This window comes from Sceloporus occidentalis, unplaced genomic scaffold (genome assembly GCF_023333645.1).
Source record: "Sceloporus occidentalis isolate IW3139 unplaced genomic scaffold, rSceOcc1.0.p SCAF_3, whole genome shotgun sequence".
Lineage (NCBI taxonomy): Eukaryota > Metazoa > Chordata > Lepidosauria > Squamata > Phrynosomatidae > Sceloporus > Sceloporus occidentalis.
Genome location: NW_028316983.1, coordinates 171,322,422 through 171,349,284, shown reverse-complemented (window position 1 = coordinate 171,349,284; position 26,863 = coordinate 171,322,422). Strand labels below are relative to the sequence as shown.

The 26,863-nt window shown below is 45.6% G+C and overlaps 1 long non-coding RNA gene across 2 annotated transcripts; it reads right to left on the bottom strand.

Annotated features, from left to right (window-relative positions):
* Nucleotides 1-290: 290 nt before the first annotated feature.
* On the bottom strand, nucleotides 291-26,416 carry LOC149317116 (uncharacterized). 2 transcript variants are annotated; one of them, XR_016280576.1, is made up of 5 exons: nucleotides 26,134-26,416; nucleotides 22,867-22,933; nucleotides 21,012-21,110; nucleotides 2,528-2,675; nucleotides 291-1,127 (listed from the first exon to the last, which is right to left on the bottom strand). It is a non-coding gene; the product is annotated as an uncharacterized LOC149317116 (long non-coding RNA). The 2 variants fall into 2 exon arrangements; XR_016280575.1 differs by lacking the exon at nucleotides 26,134-26,416 and having other exon boundaries at nucleotides 22,867-23,333.
* Nucleotides 26,417-26,863: the final 447 nt, after the last annotated feature.

Here is a 26,863-nt window from a genome sequence, read left to right as displayed (position 1 = left end):
ATTAAGCATAGTCACCGTCTCTCTCTTTCCTGAAACTGTAGAGGAGCAGTTCTCAAACTCTGGCTTTCAGATACTTTGGACCAAATTCTACAAGTACCCGCCAGCATGGCCCATAATCAGGGATTCTAAGAGTTGATATCTTAAATGAGAGGAACCAAAGGTTGAGAACTACTCTTCTAGAGCCATCACTTCCCAAGGGAAGTTGGCATTATTTATCTAGCTGTAGTGTACCAACCAGCCACCAATCACCCCAGGCTTTCTTCCTTTTGCAATAGTTAACACAAGATTGATTATTATTTTAGTAGACTGATATTTATTTAGCAGCGTTCCATGTGAAATACAACAAACAGTTAGAAAAAAAGTAGTTTATTTTTAATAATCAAATATATGCAGTATTGATCATGGTCTGTAGAGGTTGCAAGAAGTCTGAAGTCACAAAGTAGATTGCCAGTAAGGGGTCCATAGGGGAAAATGGAGAGCAATGGCTCCCACAACCACTACTTACTTCCAGTTCATCTGAAATTTCTCAGGAGAACTTTGTTGCCTTATTGAAACCTGTGGCAAGAATGTGTTTTCCCCCCCACATACAAAAGATGTGGATGTCAGCTTCGGATTCTGGTGTGTGATACAACTTAATGTGAGAAATGGCAGATGTTTGGGGGTGGGCTGGTAGAAAAGCAGCAGAAGAAACAGAATCAACTTGTCATTTGCTGCTATATACAGATTATGAAAAAATGACTTCTGTCCCATCTCTCACTTCCTTCTGCAAGGAATAATTGGTAGTGAATTAAAGATTAGGGAGTTACAGTACTGTGGCGGTGCTTTCAAGTGAGCACAGTAATTTCTTGCTTTTTAATGTATATAAAAAGAAAATCAGAGCTCTTTTCACATAAAGTGCACATTATTGAGTTCAAAAGTATTTTGCCAAGCATTTCAGTGTAAATTTTGTCTGAAAGAAGAGGGAACAAGAATAGTGCACTTCTAGAAAGTTGCAAGAAAGTACTCCAAGGAACTTTCAGGTCCAAAGCAACTCCACTTGCAAAAAAAAAGTTCTAATTCAGTCCTTTAACAAAGCAACTTCGTGAAGGTATGCACCCAACAGTTTGACACCTTGAATGTAGTTGTACCTGGGAAAGAAATATATGTTATTAATACAGACAAACAAAACAGAGCAATAGGTTTTTGTGGGTTTTTCAGGCTATATGGCCATGTTCTAGAAGAGTTTCTTCCTGATGTTTCGCCAGCATCTGTGGCTGGCATCTTCAGAGAATTCGCAAAACAGATGGGTTTACCAATATCATAATATGTTTTGATCATGGTTTTAATCTGGCCCACAACTGATTGACAGCTGGCCCTCAGCACCAACACATTCTAACATGGACTTTGCATAGTAATAACTTGTGTTGCTATGCTTCCCTTTTCCACTACACAATTAAAGCATTTTGATACCACTTTAACTACCATGACTGCATTCCATGGAGCCCTTGGATTTGTAGTTTCGTAAGACACTAGCGCTCTCTGCCAGAGAATTTTCTTAAAAATGAAAATGTGAGGATTCCACAGAATGAAGTGCTACACTTGTGTAATAGGAGTTAGGTTTAAGTAGGAGTAGGAGTTCTAGGGCTGCATGGAGAGATGGGAAGGGAATGAGAATTTGCAAGTGAAAGAGATCCTGCTGGGGGCAAAGCAAGCAAGCAAACAATAACAGCAACAACAACAACGAACCAACTCCAAAGATGAGGAATACCACAGTGTGAAACGACTAAGATACAGAATTAGGGAACTGTGAGGGAGAGTCAGAATTAGAAAGTGACAAAAAGGAATAAAAGGTGAGAGGTAAGTAGCCACAGAATAAGGGCAAGGATCATTATATCACTGCGTGACAAATGACTGTGTGCCTTTGGGATGGAAAGCTGAACACCATACACTTCTCTCCACCCAATCAGTGGAGGGGAGTCCTGGGGACTGCTTTCCAGCCTAGTGGGCACAAAGGCCAACAAACACCATTCCCTCTTACAACTCAAGAGTTTGCTGGGTTGGTGGAGACTTGTTTGTGTGGTTGGTGAGTACACTCCAGGCCTATCTACCAACCCCTGCAAGATTCGGGGTCAGAGGGAGATGAACACCTCTTTTGTACTAAACTTTTTGCTGTGTTTTGAAGATGCAGTATGAAGTCAGGGCCAAGGGGGGAGTGGGTGCTGTAAATGAGAGAGAAAATAATGGCTCTAACTCTGTTCGTTATCACTCCACTCCCTAGTAAGCTTTCCTGTGAGTCAACAATGCTCCGTTAAAACCAATAAATATTTAGCATCTCTCAAAATCACACGCAGGGATTGGAAAAATTTGGATCACAGCTCCCAGAATGCTGTTTGGAGGATTCTGAGAGTTGTCATCCAAAAACATAACCTTTTCAATAATTTGAGGATGGGAATAGAACTGTTCTGCATAACCTCTCTTAGAAATGGAAAGATTAATCTACCCTTTCCTGACAGTTTAAGCTTTCTTCTCTGTATACAAGGTGCTTTACCTGTTGAGTTTCTCATTCTGCGAATGGGCTCCGTCATCTGCAGACCCAACAGGTAGCAGCATTACATTTTTGCCTGTTGCTTCTTGGAAGGTCAGGGTGACGGGTATACTTCCTCCCTCCCTCGTCAAGTCTGGCTCCACACCAAATACTTGGAGTAAGGACATAAAAATTATTTCCACCATCTATAACATGCATCTATAACCCACACTTTGTAATCTGTACAAAGATTCTTGCAATATGCATACAGTGTGCCCGCACCATACGCGGGCGCACTATACGCGGATTTAACCCTATGTGGGAAGCCGCACAGGAGCGTGCGGGGCACAAGGGGCGGTGTGTCCCACTGGAATGAATGGGGTGGACGCCCATGGCACGCGCGCATCACAACGCCACCTATCAGACCTCCAAGGGGAGGACATTCCATATCTGGGGTGCCACCACAGGGAAGGTCCTCTCCCATGCCTTTCCATAATGTATCCGTCCCACTGGTGAAACACAGAGGAGGACCCCTTAAACAGAGCTCAATTATTTGACAGGCCTATATACAGAGAGATGCTCCCTCAAGTAGTATGTATGTATGTATGTATTTATTTATTTATGCATGCTGCCTTTCTCTCAGAAAGGGACCCAAGGTGGCTCACAAGATAAAACACTTTAAAAACTTTACAGGAATTTAAAAAAAAAACAACAATTAAAATAATCCAGTTAAAACAATATACTGTATTGAGGTTCCAAGCCAATTAGAGTTTAATATTATCATCAGCACCCAGAATTCACACCGGAATCATATTGGACTGGAAGCCCATGTAATTCCTTCAGAACTGAATGTGGTTCCAGTAAACAGTCTAGCTAATGTGTTTTGCATCTTCAAGGACAGCCCGACTAAGAGTGAATTGCAGTAGTCTTATCAGGAAGTTACCAGTGCATGGACTGCTGTGGCTAAATTATTGCTTTCCAGGAAAGTCTGTATCTGCTAGACCCGTCAAATCTGATCCTAGGCACTCTGAGCCATGTCTATCTGGGCCTCCAGCCAAAAGATGGATTTAGGACTTCCACAACTATACATCCTCTCCTTCAGGGGGAATGCAGTCCCATCCAGGGCAGGGAACCTACCCAATTCCCAGACCCGAGTGCCACCATTTTACTGGGATTCAGCTTTGCTTGGCTGGTTGGTTGGTTGGTTATTATCACCCCACATTTACCCAGAGTCCTCATCCAAATCTGAGATAGACTCTTCTGGTCCACGGAGGTTTCTAAACTTTTCAATGTACCTAAGAGCTACCTGTTACCTGATTTCAACTACAGAGAAGGCAATCGATTTGGAGCATGTCAGGGTTTCGTTTTTGCTTCCCCCCCCCCCCCCCCAAATTTTGAAAACAATTTGGTCCATCCTTGACTTAACCTTCTCTTGGATAGTCTCAAAATATATGAATTTATGCTCAGAAAACTCATCTTTGTTAGTTACTTATTGGGGATTTTCTTGATTATTTGCTCTTCTCTGTAGAACACTGATTAACATTGTGAAGCCTGCCAAGTCTGAAGATTAAAGGACAGCATATTTTCATTTATATTTCTAAAGTCCATTCTGATCTCAAAACTACTGCTAATCCAAGAAACAATATACTTGAGTTTTAACTCCATTCTTCATATTTCCCTGAGCAGAATAAATTAGATAACAATGGTCACGAATGCTTTCAGGGCTTTCCTAGAAGATTCTGTGTAATAAACTAACACAACTACTCTGTTCAATCCATTCCATAAGAGACTCCAATTTTACAAAGTTACTTTTGAGAAGAATGAAGAAAGGCAAGAGAAAATGGTCTAACGTGCTTATGCTTCCTCTAGAACAGTGCTTCTCAGACTATCTGATGTGAAGGATTGGCAATGACTATCAGCATGACTATCCGAGAGAAAACAGTACAAGTAAGCAGTAATTATTTCACGAACATGTGGATAAAGAGGAGAATACCAGTTGCGTCTGATGTTAATAGAGGCATCAAATGTGCCTAGGCATGGGAAAAAGGAAAGTAGTACAATACTAACATAGTAGCCTCACCCCCACAAAAAACCCTCAAAAACAGAATCTCATTTTTAAGCGACATCTTTATTTCAACATGAGTAAATTCTTGAGCTTAAACAGAGATAGGTTTCTCTATTCAGAGTCATATTCTGACTGTATTTTCATTCACATTTGTTTGAAGGTAATCAGAAGGGTGGCAAGCACTTTCCCCTTGACCCTCTCCCATTTTCCTACTGAAAATTAAATAATCGCACTGAATCCTTTCCCACTTATCAGTAAAGTATCATGTTATCCAAATTTCTCTAAAAGCAGCCTGAAGCAGTTCTCATTGGAGGGGAGGTTTTCAACTTCCCATAAACGCACACACTCTACAGAGGTATATAAATCAGCAGCACTGATGGTGTTTGAGAGTGGTTTTCACCCATCTCACTGCAATACAGTACATTTTCCCCACTGTCCAACTATTCAGAAAAACTGGGTGGGAGCCACATCCAAATGCATGGAGAAGCACTGGTTTTAGAATTTGATAGTTTTACTTCTATTTTCAAATTAAGTTTCAACCTGCTTTATTCTAACACATTTATAAATACATTAAATAATCACAATAAACAACCATATACGTCTTCTTTATCATAGTGCTAAAAATCCCGAAACTCAACTTCTTCACCCCAATAATTCAACCCTGTAATGCAATCCTTCACATATCTCTTAATAAGGAAGGCTCACTATGTTCAACTGACTATTCACACACAACCATGAATAATATTGCAAACTTAATAGGGCTTGAATTTGAGCTCCTTCCTGCAATGGCTATGATAAAAGTGGGGCAGTTCAATCAGCTTCTATCAGAAAATGACTGATGCAAGAAAACTGTATATACTGCATATACTCATGTATAAGTCTAAAAATCTAGGTCAAAAATTGACCCAAAAGACCTGAATCGACTTATCCATGGTGTAATGACTGGGCCCTCCAGTCATTTGGGGACTTCCCCTGAACCACAAAGGGTTAATCTGGGGGGAGGTACATGCTAATGAGAGCTGACATCACATGCTAACGAGCAGCTACATCATAGCTGACGTAAGGCTCACCTGGCCAATCAGCAGTGCCAGAGCGGCCGTTTCAAGAAGGTTCGAGGACAGGACTTTAAATACCCTGTAGGACCATGCTTTCTTTGTTCTCCATCTTTGTGTTTGTGTGGGGGAACCAGATGTTTCTTTGTGAGGAACAGGCTCAGGAATGCAGGCGGAGTTGGCAAGGAGCCAGCTCTCTGCATCCAAGAACTCAACACGGACTGCAAATCCCATCACTGTGTGAGTAGTTAGGAAAATGTGTTAGCTAGTGCATCTAGGCTTTTTGTTATGTTTATCAAATAGCTTGCCTGAAATGAACTCTTTGTAACTATGCTTTGTGTACCTGTGAAGCAAGGAGGCTTTGCACGAAGGATACCTTCCTTTCCTATGCTATTTCTTTAAAATAAATATCTTTCTTTAAAAGTATCTGCTGTCTCTCTCTGCTCCTGCACACGTGCCTTTTAGCTCGGTTGCTGGTTACTGATTGCTTAAACTAGATCTCTCTCCCTAGCAAGTCCCAGTGTGTGTTTAGGGAAACGTAGTTCATTGAGATTCACTGGGTGGCGGCAGCGAAGACTACAGGATCTCAAGGGGTCCCATTCAACTCAGCAGAGAGTGTGAATGGAGACCTAGGAGATCCTAGAAGGGAAGTTTTAAGGGAGTAATAGCCACGCAGAGGGCTAATTGCCCCAGGGATCACCACACATGGGTCAATGTAAGTACTGTGTCTTAACTCTCATTTAAAAGAAGGAACCATCCCCTTGTCAAAAGCAAGGGTATAATCTGTCCTGGAAGCACCAATCCCCTCTACTCTCTCATCTATCCAGCCTTAGGAGTCAGCAAAAGACCTATGTCTGCTGGAATTTTGTAAGTTCTTTGACACTGTTTTGCTTTGCTTCATCCTTTAGATCCTTTGCTATATGCCCTGGGTTTTACGCTTGACTTATCCATGGGTCATATCAAAATCTACCATTTAAGCCCCCAAACTTGCCCTCGGCTTATATATGAGGTCGACTTATAGTTGAGTATAAACAGTAACTATGACCACAACCTCTTCTTGTCTCAAGAACTGGATAAGGATCTCAAAAGGTCAATATCTCTGAATTAACAGGAGTAAGTTGGTGAGCCTCCTGCTATGCATATCTACAAGTCACCTCTTACCAAAAGTTTTTTTCAAGTTTACTCATAACCTCCCACCATATTTCAAAGTGTCAAACCAAAGCAATAGAAGTCAGACAAGCTTCTCCCAACTGACACACCACAAACAGAGCACTGTCATTTTGCAAAACTATCACTGTAAAACTATTCAGAATATAGAAGTTCAGCTGTCTTGCATGCTACTTGAACTGCAAGTATCTGGGGGCGGGGGGGGGGGGAGGGGGCCTTTCTTTACATGTCACTTTGCCACACAAAAAAAGTGTCTTCATGGAAATCTTGCAAATCTAAATGGCTGATGATCTTTGATAAGCCCCAAATGTCTCATGGAATCAATGGGGAAGGATAGCCAAGAGCTCCCATTATTGCTGCAGGTCTCCTAATGCCAAAGCACCATCTGATAGCACGTATTTAAATGATTCGCTGGGTTACAGGGTCTAGTTATTGGTGTTTATGTTAATTAATTAATTTTCCTATTTCTGACATTTTGCATTCTCAAATTAATTTCCAAGCCCTTCGGTTTTTCAGGTGTTCCTTGCTTACTAGCTGTTCATAACGTGACACGTGTACTAGAAATTGTGATGGTGGACATCCTTATGTTGATGGGAGAGTTGTCAACTGACCAGAAAAAACAGTGGCCTAGCCTGCTCCTGTATCCTTAACAGCATCTTTCCACAAAAGCTTTTCACAGCATGAAATGCATCATGACCACCTGTTAAGTGCGCTGAGATCAAGCCACTCCTGAATGACGTAAGAGAAGCAAGAGCCAGTAAAATAAACATTTAAAGTCTCAGGCGTATGAGAAAGAGACAAGGAAACCCTCAGTCATCTAAAACTTGTATCTAAGGTCCATTACTGCAATGTTACACCATGGAGTTAAAAAGAAATAAAGGAGCTCATGGGATGGGCAGGGACCTCCAAACTGTTTTTGAAGTGTAGAAGTTCAACTTTGGCATGTGGGGTTATTAATTTTGCATACTTGCTGGTACTTGCAAAGGAAGGACAGATCAGTTTGCCATCCATTACTATTAAAACATCATTAAATGCAAACACACTTAGGAGCACAATCTATATGTCAAAGTGCCCTCCATGTGCTCAGTACAGCTTTGCTGTTGTTGCTGTGTGTCTTCAAGTCATTTTTTACCTAAAGCAAACCTATCATGGGCTTTTCTTGGCAAGTTCCTGCAGAGGGGGGTTTGCCATTGCTATCCTCACATTGCCATCTCACACTGAGAGAGTTTGACTTGCCCTACGTCAACCAGTGGCTTTTCATGCTCAAGCAGGGAATCGAACCCTGCTTTCCAGAGTCATTGTCCCAGTGCTTAAACCACTCCCAAATAATTAAGTAGAGCAAACTGCAGACATGTTGACTCTTTTTGATAAGAGTCAAAGTGGCACAGAGGTCTGAGTGTTGGACTGTGACTCTGGGGACTGGGGTTCAATTCCCCACTTGGCCATGGAAACCCACTGGGTGACCTTGGGTGAGTCACACTCTCTCATCCGCAGGAGAAGGCCATGGCAAATCTCCTCTGAACAAATCTTGCTTAAAAAAACACCATGATAGGGTTGCCACATTAAGTCAGAAATGACGTGAAAACAAATAACAGCCTTTATCTTTCTAGGGAGAACTCAATGGCCCTTATCACACGGCGGGTTTTGCAGCTCTGATCCAAAGCCAGTGGGGCAATGGAGGAGGCCAATGACAGGTCAGTGAAATCATATGAATTCACAAAGGAAGGGCAGCTGCATCGTCCATAAAATTCTAGAATCCATCCAGCTGGCTTTTGACTGTGACATACTTTGTATCCTGCATCTCAGGGTTGAGTGGGAGACGTCAGGACCCCACCTATAGACCCTCCAAGCAGCCATGGAACCGATATGGTGGGCTAGCGTGGCCATGTCTGCGTTGGCTGTGTTTTTCTATCTTGCCGCGGCTGTGTATTGGCTGTGGGCAAAGATGACCTCCTACAAGCCTAACACAGGAGGACAACCTCATCCACAGAGACAGGTGAGCAGTGCCCAGTGTTGTCGGGGGGGGGGGGGGAGGAGGGGGTCTGTACCATGCCCAGGTCTTGCAAAAGGGAGGAAAAGAGAAACAATTGGATTTAAATGGCGAGGCTTTTCCTTGGGAAACCAGGGCACGGTACAGACCTCCCAAAAACAGACCTCCTACATGCCCCTGGACACCCCGGGACCCAGAGGCAAGGGAGAAAGGGGCCGCTCGGCCCCTCTTTCCCTGGTGTTGTCCCCAGAACGCATCTTACTGCACGCTGGAATGCCTCAGCTGCCGCCGGGCGTTCCAGTCGCATCCCACTTCCATTCCAGGGGGCGTGATTTCGGAGAACTGTTCAAAAGAACTATCTGAAATCACGCCCCCTGGAACAGAAGTGGGATGCGATTGGAACGCCCGGCAGCAGCTGCGGCATTCCAGCGTACAGTAAGATACGTTCTGGGGACCATCGCGTTCCCAGAGACAATGCATCTTATATGGTGTTATTGTTGTGTGCCTTCATTCATTTCCAACTTATTACAGTGCTCTTAGCAGAATTTGTTCACAGGGGTTTTATACTGCCTTCACTCAGGGGTCTCTTATCCCTTGCCTTCCCACAGTTCTCACTCAGGGGTCCCTTTCCCTTGCTTGGGGGGGGGGAGGAAGGTAAATCCCCGGGAAGTCCCTTCTGAGAAATGGGCATAATCGCATCTGTCAAGTGTAAAATAAATAAATAAAAAAGCGGATGTGCCCAATGCGAGAGGGGAAGCATATCTCGCCCTTTGGACTTAATCCCTCCCAGTAAATGACCCAAACATGTCCAGGGCCAAGTTCACATTGGCCTGGCCCCGGTTTTTCTGTAAAGAAGAGGGGGATTGCCCGGTTTCAAAAATCCAGCGCTGAGGGAGATTTGTCTCGGAGCTGGTGTGCAAAGCACTGAACAAATTGTGGAAACGCCAGTTCCAGGATGAAGTTTGCCCTTTTAATCCGGTTTGGGATCCGGGGTAAAAGGTAGTCTGAATGGCCCCAGAATATGCTCAAAACCCACAGAAAGTGGAATGCTTGCTGCGTGTGTATGTGTGTGCATGTGAAAGAGAGAGATATGCAAAGACAAGGTAGTGGTGATTGGAAGAAATGGAACAGATTGTTCTGAATGAAGGCATGAGCAGCTCACTGGAACATTGGGGGAGCATTCCACACTGTAAAATGTTATTACAGGTCCAAATGGTCATGGTCATGAGTAGGATTTCCATGTATGCTATTGGCTCTGAATCAGTGTCAACCTCAGTCCAGTCCAGTGTTATTACTCCCATCTTAAAGACCAGAAGAGTTGAATATTAGGGCAGAGGGAGAAGTATGAACACTTCTAAAACAGGGGAAACAGTAGCATCTACTGGTTTTATTTGACTGCAATTCCCATAATGTCTGACCACAGGTCATGGTGGCTGGTGCTAAGGAAGACAATGATCTCATCCTTTGATATAACATAAGCCTATCCTCTGATCTAACATAATCTACTGTTACTCTTGCCATATCACACTTGGGAAGGATGGCCTTGTGGCTGAACAGAGAGTTGAAGGTTATGCTTCACAGTACTACTAAGTACGCTATCTATTACATTTTGGTTCATTAAATGTAAACTTTAAAGGGAATTTTTCATTTTAAAAAACAATTAGATAATGCACACTCACATCCAATAATTCCATCTATAAATTTAACTGTCCCGCTAAAAATAATGTAATCTCAACCTGGCAGTAATGTAGAACTACAGAATGCATCCTGTCAAAAGCATGTAGAAGTAGATTAGTGGGTTAGTGGAAATTAAATGAAAAGAAATAGATTGGTGGGTTAGTGGAAATTAAAGAGGAAAAGAATAAAAAAGCTAAAGGGTATAAGGAAAACCAGTAAAGGGTAAGGAGTTACAGAGTGTCCAAAACAGAGATGCTCCCAAGAGTCCATCCATCTAGCATGTTGCCTTCCTCTCTTTCAGCTTCTACCTTTTTTAGCATTATTTTTTACAGTAAGTTGTGCCTCCTCATGAAGTGGCCAAAGTATGATAGCCTCAGTCTTGTCATCTTGGCTTCCAGATAGATTTCTGATTTGATCTGCTCTAGGACCTATTTGTTTGACTTCTTGGCTGTCCATGGTAACCTCAGCACTCTTCTCCAGCACCACATCTCAAATGACTTAATCCTATCCGTTTTCTTAACTGTCCAGCTCTTACATCCATACATGGTAACAGGGAACACAATGGCTTGTAGGCAAACATTGTTCTTTTTTCTTTTGGACAGCAGAGCCAGGGGTCTGGCAGGAAAATCGGAGCGAGCAGAGAAGATGCATTCACCTCCTTCCCCCACGTGCTCCCTTCTGCTAAGCCACTCTCCTCTGAAGACCAGGAGACCTATGAACAGAAACTGGGCTTCGAGCTAAGAGAGATCCAGGATTTAATGTGGGCAGGCCGGTCCAAGTTGAACGCAGTGCGGTCCCAAATACGGGAAATGGCCGAACTGGCATACGACTTGGACACTGTAATCGCCAAATCCCAGTCGAAGCTCTGCGAAATTGGTCAACTGAGGATGGCAGCTGGCTATGGACCGAGGAGAAGTCCAAGGAAACACCAGTGCAAAACTGTGGTATCGCTGAAGGAACTGAGAAGACCTCCAAGGCATCAGTAATTTAAATACTTGACTGTAGTCCCATTATTAGATTAATAGTAGTCGGAATATTAGGGGCAGATTAAAATTAAATGCTACTTAAATGCATCGAGTGAATTAAAAATAAATAAATACAATTATCCGTCCGAATTCGTGGAGGGATCGGTCCTGGGCATCCCACGAATTCAAAATGTCATGGATATATACATCCCCTTCTTTCTCCATTCCCCCCACTCTTTTCCACTGCCTTCCCAAGCTTTGCCCAGGGAACTAGTGGGGGCCTTCCGTCAGTCTGGGGGCATTTGAGACAGTGGGGCAGGGGCTGCCAAGGCCTGGAATCATCTTTCTGCCGGCAAACCGCCATGGCGATCCCCAGGCACACATGGCTCCCCTCCGTCTGCCATAGGCTGTCTGCTTTCTTCCTTTCTCTCCTCATCGCCACAGGGCTGCGTCAGCTGAGCCTGGTCCAAGGCAATGGGGCTGTGACAGAATGCAGAGGGGCCCCCCTTGCTGTCTTCGAAGATCTCGGAGGCTTTATCAGAAGCGTCTTCGTAATCAGACACAGCTGAAGGCCAGCTCCTTGCCTTCTTAAGCACCTGGAGCATGTGTGGTTCTTTGCCAGTGGATATCTGACTCTTTTAGAGGAAAGACTCTGTCTCTGGCTCCTTGGCTTCTTGTCTTGACTACCCGGAAACCTTGACCTTGGACTGCTTTATCGACCTGCCTATCTCTTACCCTGAACCTCGGACCGTCTGACAATTCTTTTGGTAATCCCTTTTGGTAAAGCTACTGCAACTCTCCAGGACTGTGTAGCTTACACTGACTTTGCTGTGCTGGGAGGGGGTTGTTTGTTTGAAAACTAGCTGCCTTATCAGCCCTTTGGCTGCTTTCCCGGACAGAATATCCACTGGCCTTGTAATTAGGCTGATAGCAGCATCATGGCAAACGAACAAGCTCTGGCCGAGATGATGCAGATGAATTTGCAGCTTTCTGCTCAGGTGCAGCAATTGACTGAGACTGTAGCTGCTATGCAGAATCAAGGGAACCCTTCTGCTCCTGAACGCCGACGGAAATGTTTTGCTTCCCTTCCTGATAAATTCCAGGGAGACGCTACGATGCTGGACAGTTTTCTTGCTAATTGCAAGTTACATTTTAAGCTCCGGAGGGAAGATTTTCCTGATGAGTCCCATAAGGTGGCTTTTATAATTAGTTTGCTTTCTGGGCCTGCCAGCAAATGGGCTACCCCTTACCTGAATCAGGACAGCCCCCTCCTCAATAGTCTGCAAGACTTTATTGCAGAAATGCAAGCCACCTGGGGGAATCCTGTAAAGGCTGAGTCTGCAGAACGTCAGATCCAGGCTCTTCGCCAAGGGACAGGAACTGTAGCTGAGTACTCCACCAACTTCCGCTTGCTTGCTCAGGACTTGACATGGAATGATAGTGCTTTGCAGGCTCAGTTTCGGGCAGGGCTCTCTGAAGCTGTGCTGGATGAATTGGCATGCTCTGAGCCCCCTGATTCTCTGAGCTTGTTGATTGCACAAGCTACCCGATTGGACTGCCGCCTCTCTGCTCGCAGACCAGCTCGTCAGAATGCCCTTCCGCCTCCGCCGCGTCCTGCTCGACCAGCTCCTGCAGCATTACCTGTGGCTGTTCCCTCTCAGCCAACTGAGGAACCTATGCAGCTGGGAGGAGCACGACCACGGCTCACCGCTACAGAGAAGGAGCGCAGGAGGAGGGAGGGTCTTTGCCTATACTGCGGCCTCCATGGACATTTTGCTCGGGAATGCCCTGCTAAGGGACGCCGACCCACCCCGCAGGGAAACGGATCCTCCCAGGTGTAGACCGGGTTCACCACCTGGGATTGTCCCTCGAACCCACTTCGTCCATGTCAGCTTCCAGGAAGGACCCTTTGCTAGTAGCCGCCATGGAGCTCCTTCCTGTGGGAGCCATGATTGACTCAGGAGCTTCCAGCTGTTTTATGGATCTGAGCTTTGCTCAACGTCATCACATTCCACTGGAGGCTCTGGCTGAGCCCAGGCCGGTGGAGACTATTGGTGGACGGCTCCTCCGGTCTGGTCCTGTGACGCACCAGACCCCCGTGCTCCATCTCGAGATCCAGGGCCATGTGGAGCAGATCCGGTTCTTGCTGGCCGCAGTCCCGCACTTCCCTTTGGTTTTGGGCATGTCGTGGCTCTCGCAGCACGACCCACATATCTCCTGGTCTCGGAGGGAACTTCTTTTTGGCTCGGGATATTGTCAGGAGCACTGTTGGCCAGACCGGATCCCGGCTGCAGTGGCTGCGGAGGCCCAGGAGTGTTCGGTGGTGTTGCCAGAGAAATACCGGGACTTTGCCGATGTTTTTGATAAGAAGGAGGCAGACCGGCTCCCTCCACACCGCCCTTATGACTGTGCCATCGACCTGGTGCCGGGGGCCCCTATTCCAGCGGGGCGACTCTACTCCCTCTCGGAGCCTGAGCTGGCAGCTCTGAGGGACTTTCTGGAGAAGAATCTTCAGAGAGGGTTCATCCGCCCCTCCAAGTCCCCTGCTGGGGCCCCTGTACTGTTCGTGCGCAAGAAGTGCGGGGAGTTGCGCCTCTGCAACGATTACCGGGCCCTCAACAAGATCACCATTCGGAACCGGTACCCCCTGCCTTTGATCCCAGAGCTGCTGGAGCGGTTGCGCCACGCCAAGGTGTTTACCAAGTTGGACCTCCGTGGGGCGTACAATTTGGTGCGGATCCGGGCAGGAGACGAGTGGAAGACAGCCTTTCAGACCCGGTATGGGCATTACGAGTACACCGTGATGCCCTTTGGACTATGTAATGCTCCGGCTGTTTTTCAACATTTTGTGAATGATGTCTTCCGGGACTATTTGGACCATTTTGTTATAATTTACTTGGATGACTTTTTGATTTACTCTCCAAGCCAGGCTGCCCATGATGCCCACGTTCGTGCTGTTCTCCAGAGGCTCCGGGAGCACAGGCTTTATGCGAAGTTGGAGAAGTGCGCCTTCGACCTCCGCGAGGTGGACTTCCTGGGCTACCGTGTCTCTGCTCAAGATGTGGCCATGGACACATCCAAGGTGGAGTCGGTGCTATCTTGGCAACCTCCTCGCAACTGGAAGGATGTTCAGAGGTGCCTAGGGTTTGCGAACTTCTATCGGAAGTTCATCAAGGACTACGCCACCCTAGTGAGCCCTATCTCTCTCTTGACTGTTGCGAGGGAAGACCCGGTTCGAGTGGACAGCTGCTGCACAGAAGTCCTTCGAGGTCCTGAAGGTGAAGTTTACGTCAGCCCCGATTCTGCAACACCCTGACCCGCGCACACCTTTTGTCCTGGAAGCAGATGCCTCTGATGTTGCCATAGGGGCTGTATTGCTTCAGCCAATGGGGCCCAAGGCGCACCTGTTGCCCTGCGCCTTTTACTCCCGACAGCTCACCACCCCAGAGCTTAATTACACCATCTGGGAGAAGGAGCTGTTGGCAATCAAGGCGGCCTTTGAGACCTGGCGGCATTTGCTGGAGGGAGCGGCTCACCCAGTCCGGGTGCACACGGATCACCGGAACTTGGAGCACCTACAGACAGTGAGGAAGCTCTCCCAGAGGCAGCAGCGATGGTCATCGTTCTTTGCCCGCTTCAACTTCCAGCTTCAATATGTGCCTCGAGCCCAGAACCGACAGGCCGACGCTCTCTCCCGGAAGCCAGAGTATGACACAGACCCAGAGGGGGAGATTCTGTCCACGATTCTGCGCCCAGAGAACTTCGCCGCTGCTCTGAGGGAGGCTACACTGCTGGACCAGATCCGGAAACTCCAGGGCCAGGACCCATTTGTGGCACAGCATTCGGCGGAGGGGGACACCTCTCCCTTCGTGATGCGGGATGGCTTGCTTTACCACCGGGATCGCCTTTATGTGCCAGCGGGTCCTGGTAGAGAGACGGTCTTGCAGCTTTGTCATGACTCGAAATCTGCTGGGCATTTTGGCTTTTGTAAAACCCTGCACCTCCTCACCCGGGAGTTTTGGTGGCCTCGAGTCCGGGCAGAGGTGGCTCAGTACGTGGCCACTTGCCCAGTGTGTCACCGGGCTAAAGACCATAGGGGACAACCTGCAGGATTGTTGCTGCCTTTGCCAACACCAGCAGGGCCTTGGAAGCTAGTATCTATGGACTTTATCACGGACCTGCCCCCCTCTGCTGGTTGCACTACCATTTGGGTGGTGGTGGACCTTTTTTCCAAGATGGCCCACTTAGTACCCTGTGTTGGGCTCCCCACGGCGAAGGAGACGGCCCGGATGTTCATCCAGCATGTCTTCCGGCTTCATGGCCTTCCCGAGGGTGTAATTTCAGACCGCGGTACCCAGTTCACCGCCCGCTTCTGGACCAGCTTGCTCCGCCTCCTGGACATCGCGCCTCACCTGTCCTCGGCACATCACCCTGAGTCCGATGGTCAGACGGAGAGGACCAATGGGACCCTGGAGCAGTATCTCCGCTGCTATGCCAGCTACCGGCAGGACAACTGGGTCGACTTGCTCCCGCTGGCCGAGTTCGCCTACAACAACTCGGTCCATGCCTCAACCCAGCAGACCCCCTTCTTTGCCACTGGGGGCTTCCATCCTCGAGGATTCCCTGCTGTGGCTCCTGTCTCAACGGTCCCAGCGGCAGATCAGTGGCTCCAGGAACTCCGAGCGGCACAGTCCCTGTTGAAAGAACAGCTTGAGGTAGCCAAGGAGGCGTATAAACGGGGAGCGGATCGGCGACGTCAAGAAGGTCCACCGTTGCAGGTGGGGGATTCAGTCTGGCTGTCCACAAGACACCTTCCTCTGCAGCGGTCGTGTCGCAAGTTGGATGCCCGGTTTGTGGGGCCATATAAAATTGTGGCCCAGATTAATCCTGTGGCGTTTCGGCTCCAGCTTCCCCGGACATGGCGGATCCACCCAGTCTTCCACCGCTCCTTGCTGCTCCCTGCCTCAGGGGTTCGGCCGGATGCGGGTTCAACTCCTCCGCCTGATCCAGTCCTGGTGGATGGGGAAGAGGTATTCGAGGTGGCTGAGATTTTGGACTCCCGTCGACATCGAGGTCGCCTCCAGTATCTTATTGACTGGGTTGGTTATGGGCCAGAGGAGCGCTCCTGGGAGGATGCCTTAAATGTTCATGCCCCTCGTCTGGTTCAGGCCTTCCATCGTCGCTTCCCTGACCGGGCTCGTCCTCCTCAGGGTGAGAGGGAGATTGATGAGAGGGGGAGTAATGTCGTGCCCAGCCTGGAAGATGGCTTGGAGGACTCAGAGGATGAGCTAGAGCCCCTGGGATCTGAACCTATAATGGAGGAGCCAGAGCCCCAGGGGCTTGAACCTGTAATGGAGGAGCCAGAGGCTGGCCCTAGTTCTGCTGGAGCAGAGTCTATGGCCCCTCCAGAGGTTCAGCAGTCAAGTTTGCCTGGTGCCGAGGCTGTGGACATGGAGGAGGATCTGGGCAGTGTGCCTACCTTCAATGAGCGTCGAGCAGAAAGAGAGGGCCTTCGAAGATCTCGGAGGCTTTATCAGAAGCGTCTTCGTAATCAGACACAGCTGAAGGCCAGCTCCTTGCCTTCTTAAGCACCTGGAGCATGTGTGGTTCTTTGCCAGTGGATATCTGACTCTTTTAGAGGAAAGACTCTGTCTCTGGCTCCTTGGCTTCTTGTCTTGACTACCCGGAAACCTTGACCTTGGACTGCTTTATCAACCTGCCTATCTCTTACCCTGAACCTCGGACCATCTGACAATTCTTTTAGTAAATAAAAAATAAAATATTTGGGAATATGGTTAACTAAAAACAACGCAAATTTATTTTAAAATAATTATAAAATAATGTGGCAACAAGTAGAGAAGGATTTAAAATAAAATGGAACAAGTATAATCTATCAATATTGGGCAGAATTGCCGCAATTAAAATGAATATTTTGTCAAAATTTATGTTTTTATTTATAAATTTGCCAATCGAGATAAATGAAAGAACGTTTAAAAAATGGGAAAAAGGTATACTGAACTTTGTTTGGAAAAAGGGGAAAGCCAGGATACAAACCAAAATCTTGAAAAAGGAGAAAAATTCTGGGGGTTGTGCATTACCGGATTTAAAAATATATTATAAGGCTTGTTCTATGCTGTGGATAGAAGAATGGATAAGGTTACAAGATAAAAAATTATTAAATTTGGAAGCATACAACATGAACAAGGGTTGGCATGCCCATCTATGGTATAGCAAAGAAATAAAAGAGAAAGATACACATAAGCACAGCATAAGAAAAGCACTATTAAAGACTTGGCGTTCAACAAAGGAAAAGTTTTATAGAAGTATACCAGAATGGGTTTCTATAGAGGAAGCGTTCCAGATTGGTAGGGGGAAAGGAGAAAAAAAAAGTTGGACTACATACAAGGATTTAACAGTGAAAGACAGAAATGGCATATAGAAGGGCATTCCACATGGAAGCTAATGTATAAATACAGCAGCACTAAACATGTTTTTATCTCCAGTATTAACATGTGAGATGGTCATAAGGCTTAATTCACATGTTAGATGATGTAAACACATGTCAGATGATGGGTTCACCAGACTATATGGCCCTTATCACACGTGAAACTGGAAGCAAAATTGCAGTGGAGCATCATGGTTTGGGGTGTGTGTTGTGCCAGGACGGAAGCAAAGTTGCATTCCACACCAGACCAATTTGGAGTGAAATCGAACTGAACTTAGAAACAATTTTTGTGAATTTGCTTGTTACCGAACTCACAAAAATCAGGAGTCACTTTGGATTGACTGTGGATCCGCCTCGGAACGACCCTCCATAGAAAGCAATCACGAGATAATAAATCACATTTTAATGTGAATCCGCACGGTTTGATGCGCAGTAACTTCAGATCAGAGCTGCAAAACCATCCGTGTGATAAGGCTCTGTAAAACCTCCTTTCAGATAAAATAGTATTCCATCTTCAAGGATTAAGTATGGAAGAACATTCACCTGTTAAAGACCTCATCTAAGCTTTCATGCAGTGATATAATGCAGACACAGATTTATTTTTTCAATTGCTCAGTCCCAACGAAGGGAAGTATTTTTGGACTATTTGTTAAATTTCGTTTTCGCTTAATAACACGGGCTTTTGAAAATGTCCTCTCTTTTGGAGCAGAGTAGCATCTCAGGAAATGCAAAATACCAACAAACCAAACCCAGAGGCTATTCTAATTCTGTAAGTTTATCCTTGGGTAGACATTCAAGCTGTCATTTTGCCATAAGAATATTGAGGGCTAAGATGTGATAGCCATGGTTTTTCTTCAGCCTTGAAAATGAGCACTGAGTGAATGACTGACCTATGGTGATACAAGGTGGTCTTCTGACATCATTCACCACGTTGCTAACACTGGCTTACATTAAAGGTTTCCACCAGCCGATGATAAATCATCCTGCTGCAAGGAGTTCTGTGCAGGGCTTAGGTAAAAGCAACCCATTTTAAACAAGGGGCATCTGGCATCCCTATTTCAAAGTTGTCTTCAATCAGGTGAGCTCCCAAAATGTAGCTGCGTATTAGTGCGAGTGAGTTTTTAAGATCGGCTTACGAAGCTTACTCAAAAGGCTCTTTCTCTTTGTGACCAATTCCATGCTGTTATATGAGGCCAGCTGTCCCCTTGTTTGTCTTCTCCTTTCATATCCTCATACAAGAGCAAATAATAGGAAGAAGAAAGGGGAGATTCTTTGCAAATTCCCCATCCCCAGATACTTTTGTTCAGAAAAGTTGGTTGAGATATACATACTAGGGACAGATAATAATCTTATGAAACGCTGACAATACATAACAAAATATTTTCATTTAATCAACTTTAATTAGTTTTTAAGCTATGTATTTCACAGCATTTTTATTTATCGTTCACACTTTATGAATTTAGGAAATGTATGCAATAGAAGAAGTAAGTAAGGAAGCGTATTTTTTAAAAAAAACAACAGTTATCTCCTTACTTTGTTATGGAAGTAACAATAAGTTATAATCAACAATCACAAAAATTCCTTCTTGCAAATTGTCCTTCTAATTTTATCTAATGCTGTCAACTTTGTCACTCCCTCACAAATAACAAATTGGGGGGGGGGGGGGAAATCCCACACAAACATCTCCTATTTCATAACTGCTATGGTGATAAGAAGAGCTGCTTCACTGTAGGAGTTTCACAACTTTGGAGGCTGAGCAGGAAACGGTAATTCATTGACTATTCCAGTTCATAGGCAAACTGCAGAGCTGTCTCTGACCTCATCTTGCAATTTCCACTTGGCTAGAGGATCCTAGTGCCCTGTGACACAGTGCAGTGTGCTTATTGAAACTTGTCATGGCCAGGAGACAGCAGCTGGCACAGAAAGCTCTTCCTGTCTTCCAGATGGTAAACCAGTCCCAAAGGGAAATTTGTGGAAGTGATCATGGCAGCTACTACTACTACCACACCGTGCCTGTGTTGCCCAGGTCCCAGGGGCTCTGCTTTCTCTATGCCATTTTGAAATACGAGAACACCCTACCCTTAGAAGAAAGTGGGTGTCTACAAGTTTTGTTGTTGTGTGCCTTCAAGTTGTTTTTGATTTATGGCAACCCTAACGTGAACCTATCATAGAGTTTTCTTGGCGAGTTTCTTCAGAGGGGAAAGTATAGTGTCTAAATGAAGGGAATAGTGCCACTCTATTCTGCTGTGGTCAGGCCCTACCTGGAATACTGTGTCCTGTTCTGGGCACAATTCAAAAGGGGCACTGAGAAACAGGAGTATGTCCAAAGGAATGGTGAAGGGCCTGGAAACCATGCCCTATGAGGAACGACTTAGGGAACAGGGGATGTTTAGCCTGGAGAAGAGACAGCTGAGATATGATAGCCCTGTTTAGGTATTTGAAGGGGTGTCACACTGAGGATGGAGCAAGCTTGTTTTCTGCTGCTCCAGGGAACAGGACCCAGAACAATGGATGCAAGCTACAGGAAAAGAGATGCCAGCTCAAGATTAGGAGGAACCTCCTGACAGTAAGGGCTGTTCAACAGTGGAACACACTCTTGCAGAGTTTGGTAGAGCCTCCTTCTTTGGAGGCCTTTAAACAGAGGCTGGATGGCCATCTGTCAGTTATGCTGTGACTGAGATTTCCTGCATGGCAGGGGGTTGGACTGGATGCCCTCTGGCCTCTTCTAGCTCTATCGTTCTATGCCATTGCCATCCTCTAAGGCTGAGAGAAGGCGATTTGTCCTAGGTCACCCAGTGGGTTTTATGATTGAGTGGGGAATTGAACCCTGGCTTCCTGAGTCGTACCCCAACACTCAAACCACTACAGCACACTGGCTCTCAGGTGTCTACAAGTGTCCTGTATTGAATACAACAACAACAACAGTGTAGTGGTCCTTGAGAACAAGATGGCTATATTTTAACCAGAAAGGTGGAATGGCTTCTACGCCAGGGTATGACTCCTGTCTTTCCCATGATCTGTGATAGGAAGGCCTCTAGCCTTTTGCTGAATTGTATCAACAGACTAGAAAAAGTTACCGTTTCAGAAAGCAGTTGCCAGAATTCCTTGGTGACTTTTCCAAGATTGTACTAAAGAGAAGTACAGTACCTTTTGTACTGAATTTCCCAATATCTTGCACATGGCTGTGGAAGTTGAAGACATGGATGTTCTTTCCAGTGTTGCTCCAAACAAGCACTGCAGGTCTGCCTGGAATAAGAAGGTGGGTTCAAAACAAGAACAACAACTCATTTCATAAGTGCACTTGTAGATGTGTTATGGCTCTAATGAGTTTAAAAACATATTGCACCAATGGGTACTTTGGGGGATAGAAAAATGACAATTCTTTTGTTCTTCTCCTGTAGAAATAGCAAGTACATTTCTATACCGCTTACCGATATACTAAGCAGTTTACAAAGTATAAGCTAATTGCCCCCACCAAGCTGAGTATTCATTTTAGCAACCTACGAAGGGGTGCCAGGCTGAGTTGACCCTGAGCCTTTGACTGGTACTCAACTCACAACCTTGTGGTTTGTGAGTGAGTGGCTGCAGTATAGGCATTTAACCACTGCACCACTAACCAGTTCATCAGATATTTGCCATAAAATACAACTGTGGCATCCCGTCCTTTTGTGATAGCCATATATTGGCTGTCTTCCAGTTCATCAACATGGTTAAACAACTCCACATTCTACTGTTTGGGTTATGCTGCTCCCAGGATTGTCCCACAGATCTGACACTCAATACCCATAGCATACATGGTATTACTGCAGTACTGATTGGACTTTACTCATATTTTCTTGACCCATAGCTGTAATTCATCAATGGGGGCAAAAAATGTTATTTACAGCCTTAGGACAAAGCCATTTTTATCTCCTCAGTATACTTTACCTTTACCAACCAGCACCTTAATATTGGGCTGTAGATTATACTAGGTCTGCAATATTCTAATACAGATCTAAATACAAACTATGGTCTGATACAGACAGGCCGAAATAAATCTGTTTCGAGTCACTTTGGAGGTATGCTGTTTAAATGATACATGTGTCCTAATAGTCCAGAAGCTACATCAAAGCCACGCTCTAGTCCTAAGGACTGGAGTGCCGCTTTGGTGCTGCTTCGAGACTCTTAGGATGCATGCATCATTGAAACACCATACCTCCAAAGAGACTTGAAGCAGCTTTATTGTGGCCTGTCTGTATAGGGCCTCAGTTTCCATATACTCCTTGACTCTTAGTCCCCACTATTCCAGGCTATGCTTTTGTCTCAACTCATAACACCTCTCAGCTCTCTTCTCTAAATTCTTTCACATCACATCGCACTATTATAAACCTAACCTTCCCATTTTCATGCTCAGCCAATCCATATGCAAATATATCCTAATATTCCACACCTGTCATTCATACCACAAACAGCACTGGAGCTATCTACCAACTCATACTATCTCAACTGTCAAGGCAAGACGTCACTTGACTTCAAGTCAGAGTTGACTTGAAGGCACATGATACAAAATGATATGTTCTGATACAAAATGACATGTTCTATCACATCTTATGTTACACTACTATTATATACAAAGGACACTTCCTTTTCTATGGCCTTAAAATGTCCTATATTGGAGCGGGCAACTTGTGGTCCTTTCGGTCTTGCTGTATTGAAAACCTGGTCATGGGAATTTTAAACAACATTTAAAGGACTACAGTTGGCCATCATTGTTGTCATTGTATACTTTCAAGTTGTTTCCAACTTATGGTGAGCCTCTCACAGGGGAGTTTTTTGGAAAGATTTGTTCAAAGGTTTGCCATTGCCATCCCCTGAGGCTGAGAGTGTGTGAGTTGCTCAAGGTCACCCGGTGGGTTTCAAGGCTAAGCAGGGAATCAAACCCTGGTTTCCAGAGTCACAGTCCAACACTCAAACCACTACACCACACTGGCTCTCATTGCCCACTAGATCCTCTGCTTATTACCTGTTTGCTTTATATCTTGTGTTTTCCTTCTTCTAGAACTGGCATCCAAGGCATCTTCAGAACATGACTGAAAAACAGAGATAAAAATGTAGTTAAGTTATACTAACACATCACTGAATTAAAAGCACATCAGTTAAAATTCTCCTTCTCTTCCATCATCCACCTGAGCAGTAGATCAATATTCTAACAGACCATCATCTTTTATATCACACGTTGGAGATCCCATGCATGTGAAGACCACCTGATTGAAGCCTATGGTTGCAGAGCTCCCTCAGAAGTAAACTGGCATCTTGGTATTATTGTTATGTACCATCAATTTGGCTTCATTATGGCTGCCATAGGAACAAGATACTTCCAAGAGATACCATCATCACCAGCCTTCTTGAGTCTTGAAAACTCAGAACCTTGGCTTTCTTGATTGACTCAATCCATCTGTAGCACACTCTTCCTCTTTTGCTATTAGTAACAACTCATTTATATAGCGATGCTGAAAGAATATGATCTAATTTGAATGCAGAAGTTACATTCTGTCTCATGTACTGCACAATAAGTAATCTATTTTCAACGTATAGCTGTAACAAGCACAGATATGCACACACAATATGAGACAATAATAATAATAACAAGAAACAAGGGTCACATGTTCCAACTATAACCATACACAACATTTAACTTTATTTTTATTCTTTATTCCTCTCCTGCAAGAAAACAGAGATACCACCATCTGAATTTTTAAATATATGAGCCCCTTGTGTTAGTTTAGCATGTTCGGTAAGAAAAACGTGTTAGCCACTAATAACACATCACATTTCTAATCACACGTATCTGAAAATAAGTTCTGCTTCTAAGTAAATGTGATTTAGAAAGTGTGTAACATAGCCATTTGTGTGTGCTCTGTGCCCTCTGCTGGCAGCACAACTATTTACCGTTTCATTCCTAAACCCAAGAAATGCATTCAAGGACAGCCACATTGGCCATGCAGCAAAATACAGGTTGAATCTCCCTTGTCTGAAATGCTTCAAAATCCAAAACCTTTGAAGCTACAACACAAGTATTGTAGCATGATCATCTGCAAGGTTGGAGAGGGATATGAAGCTAGAGATAGATGTGAATGGATTAAGAGCACTGCTGTCTCCAAAGTGGAAGCGGGTGATTCAAGGGCTCTCCTCCAATCTCCTGCACAATAATCAGGTCCCCTATAAAAATTAAATATGCAAACACAGGTTTCCCAAAATCCAAAACACTTCTGGTCCCAAGGATTTTGGATAAGGGAGACTTGACCTACAAAAGTATCTTGCATTGGGTAACAAGTGTTCCCACTTAAGTGTAGGAGTGAAAAAAAACAACAACTCTGGTTGACTTGCTCTTAAGTGTTTCCACTAAACATATGAAGTGTCATGTTTATATCTATACATGACACATAATGTTCAAAGAATTAGACACGGACGACGTCTAGTGAAAGCATTAATCAGGAATTAGAATTAATGCATGAGTGAGGAAATGAAGGAGTTTTTCAAGAGTGAAACGCTTTCCTTCCAGAGAGGTAACTCTTATTTGTGAGTAGAATTATTCACAAATCCTATGCATGACTGAGAGCACTTGAGTTTTAGCGGCTTAACCATGGAAAGCAACTGGGTGATCTTGGTCTCAGCCTCATGGGAAGGCAATGGCAAAATGTCCTCCAAACAAATCCTGCCAAGAAAACTTAGGTGCGTTACAGACTGCCCAAAATGGGCGGTCTCACGCCGCTGCCGGTTGCTGCATCCAGGAACCGCAGCGGCCAAACCGCGCAGTTCCCTGGCGCAGCAAGGAAGAACCGTCGAAATGGGGCTTCTTTATGTGGGCCAGAAGTGGCGCCGCAAGGCGCTAGTCATGCACTCGCCGCGTCACATCTGCCGTGTGACGTCCGGACGCTATGCGTTCGCGACGTCAAAATGGCGCCCCCCTGTGGATGGGCGCCGCCATTTTGTACGGACTCAGTCCGTATTAGGGTTGAGGGGCGTCCAGAAGGGACGCCCCTTCTCAACCCTACCACGCCCCTTCGGCATGTCTGTAACAAGTCTTAGTAAAGTCACCGTGGGGTTGCCAAAAGTCAGAAATGACTTGAAGGCAACAATAACAATGCATGACTACTGAAAAGCAAGTGTCATTATGTTCAGAAATACTTATTCTGGGGCTGCATCTGCACTGCATAATTAATCCAGTTTTGACACTGCTTTAACTGCCCTGGCTCAATGCAATGGGATCCTGGGATTTGTAGTTTGCTCTGGCAAACCTCTGGGAAAGAAGGCTAAATATTTCATAGAACTACAATTGCTAGAATTCCCTATTATGGAGCCATGACAGTTATAGTGGCGTCAAACTGGATTGTTTCTGCAAACTGGATGCAGTCTAGGTGTCATCCTTTTATAATTTTTAGAATATCAAGTTTCATTCCCAGTTCAGCCATGAAACCCACTGGTGACACTGGTCAAGTCACACTCTCTCAGTCTCAAGAGAAGGCAATGGCAAGGTCTAGAAAGCTGAATTGACTAACAGAAATAAAACCAGCATTGCTGTCTACAAAGGAGACTAGAATCATCATCCTGACATTTGATTTTCTTTGTAGAGAAACTGTTAAGAGAAACATTGTGTATTCTCACTTCCATCACCTCCTGCAGGGCAAAGCAATGCAACCCAGACACAGGTTTACTCTTTTGGAAGATGTGCCCTTTTCCATGTAGCAAATGTTATGTCTGAAGCAATTCAAAGGGCCTTCTTTTTCGATATCTGTGTAAAGAGTTTCAATGATTGGAAAAAAAGATTGACAAGTTCAGTGGCCAGAGCCAGCGTAGCATAGGTGGCTTGAGCTTTGGACTATGACTCTGGAGACCAGGGTTTGAATCCTCCCCTGATCATCCATGGAAACCCACTGGGTGACCTTGGACTAGACACACTCTCTCAGCCTCAGAGGAAGGCAAGGGCAAGAAGACGAGGCCTCCCTCCATGCCATCTGACATCATCCGGCTTCGAAGGGAGCGAAAGGCAGGCCCAGCTCCGTCAGCAAAGTAAGAAGAGACCTCCCTCCATGCCATCTGCCATGGTCCAGGCCTCAGAGAGAGAGAACCACCACTGGACTGTCACCTTTAAGCCACTCCAATAGCCTTTCGGCTGAAGAGTGGAGCATAAATACTATAAATAATAATAACAATAAACCTCATGAATGTGGAAAAAACGCAAATAATAATATTAATAGTAAAAAAAAAACCCTCATACTATTCTTTTTACCTCTCTAGGAATCTCCAGGTCCTCCAACGCAACTCTATGGCCAATATCTGCCAGAGGCTGACCATAGAGTCACGCTGGAGGACCTAGAGATGCCTAGAGAGGCGCCCTCTCTAGGATTTTCTTCCAGCACAACTCTATGGTCAACTCTATGGTGAACTGGAGGGGGCTGAGAGATTCCTAGAGGGAACACGTTAATCAAAGCCGCCAAGGAGGAGATCCCACAGTTCCCAAACACTTCTGGTCCCAGGCGTTTCGGGAAGAGGGACGCTCGAGCCGCTGGAACCCAGGAGCGCGCCACTTCCTGCTTTTCCCGCCCCGCCCCCGTGACGTCACGCATCACGTCGGGCGGTGACGCAGCGCGGCCAACCTACGGCACGCCAGTTGTGACCAAGATCATCACAAGCGGAGGCGACGGCTCCCCCCGCCCGGTGAGTGAAGGAACCACCCTCGGCACTTGCCCTCCGCGCCAAAGGCGTCCCCTGTCCTAGAGCGCCAAAGGCGTCCCTTCGCTGAGCGCCTGCTTCCTTCTGGACTCCCTGCAGGCTCGCTTCTCTATCCCCAGGGCTTTTTGGGCCTCTGCGTTGCCGTTGTTTTTCCTCCCCCTTTCCTCGGCGGTGGGCGGGAGGGCAGGAAGCTTAATAGGGCTTGAATTTGAGCTCCTTCCTGCAATGGCTATGATAAAAGTGGGGCAGTTCAATCAGCTTCTATTAGAAAATGACTGATGCAAGAA